Source organism: Cebus imitator, unplaced genomic scaffold (assembly GCF_001604975.1).
Source record: "Cebus imitator isolate Cc_AM_T3 unplaced genomic scaffold, Cebus_imitator-1.0 Scaffold106, whole genome shotgun sequence".
Taxonomy (NCBI): domain Eukaryota; kingdom Metazoa; phylum Chordata; class Mammalia; order Primates; family Cebidae; genus Cebus; species Cebus imitator.
Window position 1 is genome coordinate 5,977,378 of NW_016107421.1, and position 8,574 is coordinate 5,985,951.

Below are 8,574 nucleotides of genomic sequence, written 5' to 3' on the forward strand. Positions count from 1 at the left end.
GCAGTGGTGCGATCTCAGCTCACTGCAACCTCCGCCTCCTGGGCTCAAGCGGTTCTCCTGCCTCAGCCTCCCGAGTAGCTGGGACTATAGGCGAGCACCACCACACCTGGTGAACTTTTTGTATTTTTAGTAGAGATGGGGTTTCACCACGTTGGCCAGGTGGGTCTTGAATTCCTGACCTCAGGTGATCCACCTGCCTAGGCCTCCCAAAGTGCTGGGATTACAGGCATGAGCCACCATGCCTAGCAAGAGTCTGCTTTGTCTGTCTTAAGATGTGTGTTTTGAGGCTAATGCTGGTCAGCTGAGCCTGAACTCTCAAGGACAAAGGCATCATGAGTCATGTCTGATCCCTTCTTGGCCATTGTGGCGTGAAGTAAGTTTTTAGGTTTCTTTAGAATCCCCTTAACTGAGAAGGGGGGCCAATTCAGCCAGCTAAAGAGCTTAGCGTTTTATTCGTGGTTCACACGGAGAACCTGCAAGTCAGCGGCTCCCGGTGTGTGTCCACCTCCAGACACTGGCCTCGGTCCATTCCTCCTCCCTCTTCCCTACTTTTTTCCTGTCTCACCCTGTGGAGTTACCACCGCACAGCAAACTCCTCCAAGCCCCCAGCCATCAGCCCTCCACTGACCTCCCCCTTGGTCTTCCCCAGCTCCATTCACCTGGATGCAACCCAGGGTTTACCTCACTTGGATCAAACTAAACCATTTCTCTCTCTCCTCCTCCACACTTGGCTCTTCCTCTTCAGTAAAGGTGTCGGACACTCTGACTTTTGGGGATTGAGTTTCTCCGGCTCCCCCCATTCCACCTGTCTTCCTTGGATTGTCTCCACTGCCTGAGAGGGAAGGACACACCCACCTCTTCCTCCTCCATCATTTCCTCACCTGCTCTTGCTAGGCTTCAACCTCTTTCCATTTCTCTTTGCAACCATGTTCCCTTGTGGGGCTGGTTGGCAGTGCGTGTGTTAGAGAAACCTGGCGGGGAGTTTAGGTTGCCCTGCCCAGAAGCCATGAGAGGTAACTGGGAGGTGATCAACGTGCAGGGTGGAAGACCCTGAAGCAATTTGGACAGAGACCGTATGGCGATGCCCAGAGAGACCCTGTTCCCTACGAAACGGTATTTATTTATAGGATGGCCAAGACGACGGAAAGCTTATAAACCCACGTGGAGAGGGATTGGTAGGAAACAGGAAAGCATGGAAGGAAGGGCTTTCCATTGTTAATGCCTATTCTTGATACAACGCTCCTTGCACAAAAAGAAATACAAGGTTTAGCTCATTTGCCGCCTGGCTGTCATTCTGTGGCTAGGGGCATTGTTCTCTCACATATCAGCACTGAGCGGCTTGGCATTGGTGGGTGACTTTGTTTGCTTTTTTGTAAATACTAACCTTAGGCTTGTCAGAGGATAACCCAGAAAATTGGCACTAATGCCAAAAACCATAATGGCAGGAAGAGTGTGGAATCCACAGCTACAACTGGCCCCATGTCTGCAGGGAAGCAGGACGGGACGCCTCCGTCACTGCGAAGCCCTCTGCGTAGAGATGCCCCATGTCTGCAGGGAAGCAGGACGGGACGCCTCCGTCACGGCGAAGCCCTCTGCGTGGAGATGCCCCATGTCTGCAGGGAAGCAGGACGGGACGCCTCCGTCACTGCGAAGCCCTCTGCGTGGAGATGCCCCATGTCTGCAGGGAAGCAGGACGGGACGCCTCCGTCACGGCGAAGCCCTCTGCGTGGAGATGCCTCATGTCTGCAGGGAAGCAGGACGGGACGCCTCCGTCACGGCAAAGCCCTCTGCGTGGAGATAAGTCCCAAGCAGCTAAGCAGCCACCACTTTCAGCATCAAACCTTTGAAGCATTTTCCTGGAAGTCTTTTTTTTTTTTTTAATGGATTACCCACTTCTCTGACCTCTTCAGAGAACCACACTGAACAGTATTGTTTTCTCTGCAAAGTCAAGGTCATCAACATGAACATCGTGCTCTCTTGAGCTGAGATGGGCCACAGTGAGGATCCCGACACTCGATGGGTGGGTGTTGCAGGAAACGTCAGAGACTATGCGTCGAAATGAGAGGTTTGTAAATTCTTTTTTCTGAAACAGCTGGGTGTTAGGCACACAGAGGTTTCTGGCAATCTCTACTTTTATGTAAGTAGAGGATGGAAATTATATGTGGAAATTTCCCCCGTAGAATCTTGAAAATTGTTTCTCTGGTTTTGTACAGTTTTTCCTGCCCTCTAAGAAAAATCCTGGTATCGGGCTGGACAGATGACATTCCCTGCTGTTTCCAGCATGCCCACCTCTAACCTGCTGCTTCTCATCAACTAGGGTCCCACAGTCTAGCAGCTTCTAAGCTCCTAAGGTCCCAGGCTCTGCCCGAAGGAAGGGTGGGACGCTTCTTACCACAGATGCTTGGCGATGTCTGCTCCCACAGCGTTTCCTAGTTCCAGATGGGTGAAGTGTTCTTAAATTCCCTTCTTCACCCTAGGAGAGAGGGAAAGAGGAGAGAGTAAAGTCAGCAGGGACCTAAATGTCCTAGAAAAAAAAAATGCATGTGGCTATGGATGGAGAAAGGCTTTTAGTTATGACTGAAAACCCAGATGCAATTAAACAAGAGTTACAAAGACAAATGGCAACTGGAGGGAGAATGTGTACAACATACATCAAAGGTAATGGACCAATATCCCTGATAAAACATGTAGAAACATGTTTTATCTTTTATAAAGAACATGTAGAAACACACAGGGGAAAAGATACACAAATCTAGTGGGAAAATGGGCAAAGGCATAAATAGATCATCCAAGACAGAATAAATGGCTCTGGGCCATATTAAAAGATAATCACCTTATACAGAAGAAGCAGGATTTAAAAAAAAAAGGAAAAAAGAAATGTTCACTTTCACTCACAATTGAATACATAATCATTAAAAGGAGAGCAGTTACCGTTTCTCACCTGTTGGATTGGCAGAAAAAAGAGTCAAAAGCTTGGTAATACATCTCCTGGTGAGGCTGTGGGATAATATATTCACACGGCTGTTAATGGGGATGCAAGATACAATATCCTTCCAAAGGAGAGTTTGGCAGCATCTCACAGCACTGTATACCCACTTACCCTTTGACTCAACAATTTTCTCCCTAGGTTTTTACTTCAAAGATATGCCCCACTGTGCAGAAATACCTGTATGTAAAGTCACCCAGCCTGGCACCATGGCTCATGCCTGCAATGTCAGCACTTTGGGAAGCCGAATAGGATGGATCACTTGAGGTCAGGAGTTGGAGACCCGTCTCTACTAAAAAAAATACAAAAATTAGCCAGGCATCGTGGCGGGTGCCTGTCATCCCTGCTACTCAAGAGGCTGAGGCAGGAGAACCGCTTGAACCCAGGAGGTGGAAGTTGCAGTGAGCAGAGATCACACTGCTGCAACCCTGCCTGGGTGACAGAGTGAGACTCCATCTCAAATAAACAAACAAACAAAGTTATCCAGTATAGCAGGGGTTTTTTTATAGTTAAAAAATATTGAATGCCCACACACGGGAAACGTGCTGAATTAACGGTGGCACAGAGTGGGGTACCACGCAGCTGTGGAAAGAGAAAGATTGCCGTGAACTCACATGGCATGTCAAGACACCATGCTAAATGATGCAAGCAAAGCGCACAGAAGGACATATGCAATGTTAATTTTTGTTTAAGGAAAGAAAGGATATAAGTACATATACTTATTCCTACAAAAATAAACCAAAATAAACCAGAAACGAAATAGGTTTCCTATTCAAGGGTAGGCATGGCCTGGGTGGGATGGGAAAAGATCAGAACTTCTCTGAGTATATCCTAGCTCTTCTGCATAGTTTTGACTCTTGGAACCAAGTTAACGTTTTACATATTCAGAAAATTTAAGTCAACAAGTGTAGAAAGTAAAAAGTTCCTCTTCAAAGTTTCCCTTCTTGTTAAAGAATAAATAATAAATGTTAGAAATAATAGTTTTCTATTAAAGACTAACTTTCTTCAAAGCCTTCTTGCTTTTTGCTTGTAATTCTTTGTTAAGCCCTACCCTATGTAGCTGTTAGATAAAAGAGGAATAAGTGCATTCTATGTCCTTGTACTCTTACCAAGATGCTTGTGCTGGACGTGCTCACAGGTATGTCCCAGCTCGCAGCCTAGGCCCCTTCCTTATTTAAGAATGTTATTACTTTTCTAAGTCCTTTCACAAGTAATGTCCTCTTTTCCTTTGTTCTCCACTGCCTTTACCTATTTTGGAAAGTTTTAAGTTGTTAGCCTAGCTTTAAGGGTCTAGACTAGACTGTGAGGTCCAGCTCAACCCAACTGAGGCAGGACACAGCAGTAAGGACCCGATGAGTATGGAATAAATATTCCTGCCTTTCCTTTGTTCAGTGTGCTCCCGTGGCAGGGTTGCTGGTGGGTAGCACCATTGCTGCAGAAGGTAAAAGTGCCTTGCTGAGAAAGCATTTTGTCTGAATGCTGATTTTTCCTTATGGTACCTGGGAACGAACATTCTGTCTCTAACAAATGGTGGCCTGTATGGGGACCCATCTTCCTCTGGGGGTGGTCTCTGGTTCTCTCTTGTGAGGAGGCATATTCTGCTGCCTCGCTGAGGCGACCTCAGGAGTAAGGAATCAGAACCCACCTGATGTGAGGAATAAACCCAGACTCTCAGCAATGCGGGGAAAAGGCTTGCAGCGTTGTGACGACCAGGCCACTTTGTGCACAGACCAAGGTAGCAAACATCACAAGGGCGTGACAAAGTACTTCCCTGGTGGTAAAAAATCTGGAGGTTGCATGAGTGTGGGAGTGCTTTTGTGGCAAGATTGCTGGTGGACAGCACCCTTTCTGAAGAAAGTAAAATTGCCTTGCTGAGAAAACTTTTTGTCTGAATGGTAATTTTTTCTTGTGGTACCTAGGAGCAAGCATTCTGTCTCTAACAACAAGGAAGGAAGGGAGAAACATAAACCTGTAGACACAGAGAAGCAAATGAACCCAGCTGCATCTCAGAGGGCTGACACAACTGCGGTAATTCCAAAAGATAGCTGTGCCCACAGCCCCATCCTACTAACTCTTCTGCAACAAGACCTTGGTATACTCTTATCGAAAGGTGGCATTGAGAGAACGTGTTCTCTTTCTGGGTCTGCAAGGGGGTGTAGTTTTAAGGGCAAGAACTTCCCAGTGCCATATCCACCTACCATCTCTCTCCATCTGGGAGACTTAATGGTTTCTGTTTTAATTTTTCCAGGTGTGGGAAAGGGTCAAAAGTCAATCACTCCGGCAGAAGTTTAAGGGAACTCTTTCATTGACCAGGGGTTTTGGAGAAGGTGGGAATTCCTCCCAGGTTAGAAGTCCCCTTCTTCCACACCCCTTTGGGACTCCATGTTTGGACCCCCTTCCACGAACACTCCCTTGGTGGAAGCTGTCTTTCTCTCTCCTGGATTTCCCCTCTGGGATCCCCTTCCACACACTCTCTCCCTCATGGAAGCTTTCTCTCTTCCTCTCCTTTTTCTCTCTCTACCTAAATAAATCACTTTCTGCAAACACTGTTTTGGGGTCTGGTATTTACTTTAAGTGCACTGTGCCATGGTCTCTTCTTCCATTCTTGGGTGACTGATAGACCGATAACCTGAAGAAATGTCCTCTCAGGGGAACTGAGGGCTCCCCTGAACCCCAACATCACAGCATCTCTTTCTTCTTTCCCTCAACTTGAGGAATTCCCTGTGCCTGCTTGGATAAATGGAATATGGTGGAAGTGATTTGGGGCCAGCGTCAGGAACGTGCCTTCCCTGGCCCAGCGGCTTTGACTCCCTCTCTTGAAGTCCTGAGATTCTGTATAAGAAGTCCAGGGCCGGGCGCGGTGGCTCACGCCTGTAATCCCAGCACTTTGGGAGGCCGAGGCGGGTGGATCACGAGGTCAAGAGATCGAGACCATCCTGGTCAACATGGTGAAACCCCGTCTCTACTAAAAATACAAAAAAATTAGCTGGGCATGGTGGTGCGTGCTTGTAATCCCAGCTACTCAGGAGGCTGAGGCAGGAGAATTGCCTGAACCCAGGAGGCGGAGGTTGCGGTGAGCCGAGATCGTGCCATTGCACTCCAACCTGGGTAACAAGAGTGAAACTCCGTCTCAAAAAAAAAAAAAAAAAAAGAAGTCCAGGCTCCTCTGCTGGAAAGGGAGCCGTGGAGGGGGCGCTGAGGCCCCAAAGTGTGATGAAGCCATCTCAGACTTCCATGCAGGCCAAGTCATTGCCTGACTTCACACTATCTGCTGTACCCAATTGAGACGCCCCAAACAAGAACCATCCAGCTGAGCACAGTCAACAACAAAACTGTGAGGACAAGGAAATGTTTTCACACGTCTAAGTGTTGTCTGGTATGTTACAAGGCAACAGATGATCAGAACAGTAACCACATAGAAGGGGAAAAAACATATTAAAGTAACATTTGAGGATAACCTCAGTCTAGAGAGAAAAACATCTTTTTGCTGGGCATAAATCTTGAACGTTACTCAGTATGGTTATTTTTGAAACTATTTTGTGTGTGTGCTATGATTGTGTAAATGAATAGTTATAGAGATGCTGTAGGAAAAGGAGAAACAAATGTGGAATAGTGGAAGGCAAGTCAGGACTCTTCAGCATTAGGCTAGTCTGAGAACAGTTAGGATGATCTCATAGCCAGGATACCTACATAAATATGAATGCCACACCCAAAACTCGAAAATGTTTGTGTGTGGTATTCATATTTACAGAGGTATCCTGGCTGTGTCCATGGAAAGTGCTCTGAAACAGTGACACCCATCAACAGTGAGCACACTAGTGGCCAGACATGGTCCCTAAATCCCATTCTTCACTAAGAAAGCAGAGTTCTTTGGAGAAGCAATTGAGTCCAGGACCAAAGGAAGAAAGGGAAACCTAGAATGTCTTGTTTCTGCCACAAAGTTAACACATGCTCAAAATATGATAGAAGCATATGAAAAGGAAGGGGCTCCCATTGGCCAAACCAAAGGCAATTTGAGCATCAAGATGAATAGTAAGACCAATGGGCTAGAATGCATTAAATTTGTTAAAAGGAGAGGGAGACCATGTGTCCATATTAATTTTAGAAAGGAACAGAAGAGAAGGAAATGTCTTCCACTGTAAGTAGAATATCAACTAATCAATGTGGAAGGAATGATAACAGTTAGAAAATAATACATTTTGCAACCAATACAGTAATAAATGATTCATGCAAGACTCACCAACAGAAGCTAACACCAGTGAGTCAAAGTATATTAGGAAACAGTTTGTCTCAACAGTTTAAAGTACCCCTCACAGATGATTTAACAACTACTAGGGGAAAAATTATGTTGACAGTGGAGGACTCTGCAACAACACTGTAACCAGTGGTCAAACTCACATCTCTAGCCATGGGACAAAGTGACTTTGTGTGCCTCCTGATATGGTACACGAAGAAGAACACATCAGTTGTTTTGTGTCCTTGCCAAAAATGCAACCATAAGTCAAATCATAAGGAAACCATAAGACAATCCCAAATGGAGAGATACTGTACCAAACAAGGAGGCCGTACTCTTCAAAAATGTCATAAAACACAAAGGACACACAATATTCATGACAGCATTATTTACAACAGCTGAAAGGCAGAGGCAACCCAAGTGTCCATTGACAGATAAATGGATAAAATCTGGTATACACCCATAATGTTGTATTTTTCAGCCTTAAAATGGAAAGAAACTCTGACATATGCCACAACACGGATGAACCCTGAGGACATTATGTGAGTAAAATAAGCCAATCACAAAAGATTGTATGATTCCATTTTAATGAGGTACCTACAGTTGTCAAAGTCCTAGAGACAGAAAGTGCAATGGTGGTTGCCAGAGGCTGGGGAGAGGAGAAATGGGGAGTTAGTGTCTGACAGGTACAGAGGTTCTGTTTGGGAAAATGAGAAAGTTCTGGAGATGGAAGGAGGTGATGGTTGCTTGATTGCTTGGCAATGTGAACAGACATGATTAACACTGCTGGAATGTGCATGGTTAAGACGGCGAATGTTAAATTATGTGTTTTTACCATCACTAAAGAAAATTCTTCAACGAGTCAAAAGGAAGCTCAAGAAGATTAATAGACCTGACAAACAAAAGCATTGTGCAATCCTGCATTGGGGGCTGGGGGTGGGGATGCTACTAAGGGCATTATGAGGACAGTGGGCAAGATTGGGTTATGAACTGCGTTTTTGATAATAGTATTACAACGATGTTTCATTTCCTGAATTTCATAACTTTATGTGCCATGCTGGAGAATGCAGTATTTTTAGGAGTTGTGCACTGAACTTTTAGAGTTTAAAGGTGATCAAGTCTGTGACTTACTTTTGTATATGCTCTAGCAAAAAATAGTAAGTGTGTATACATATATTCACAGAACACAAACATGGCAAAAATGGTAACAACTGGTGAAGCTAAATGAATAGTAACAACTTGTTTGCTGTATTTTTCTTGCAAATTTTGTATAGGTTTGAAATTTTTTCAAATAAAAAGTTGAAGCAAAAAACAAATCAAAAAAGAAAGAGAGGGAAAAAAGGGAGGAGGGAGA

At 45.2% G+C, this 8,574-nt stretch overlaps 1 long non-coding RNA gene across 2 annotated transcripts in view; it reads right to left on the reverse strand.

The window, feature by feature from the left end:
* Positions 1-8,574, reverse strand: part of LOC108310699 — a 19,333-nt gene that overhangs the window by 2,854 nt on the left and 7,905 nt on the right. For both annotated transcript variants that reach the window (XR_005201728.1, XR_001827869.2), the window contains exon 3: positions 2,393-2,473. This is a non-coding gene — a long non-coding RNA (uncharacterized LOC108310699). The remainder of the gene's footprint in view (positions 1-2,392; positions 2,474-8,574) is intronic.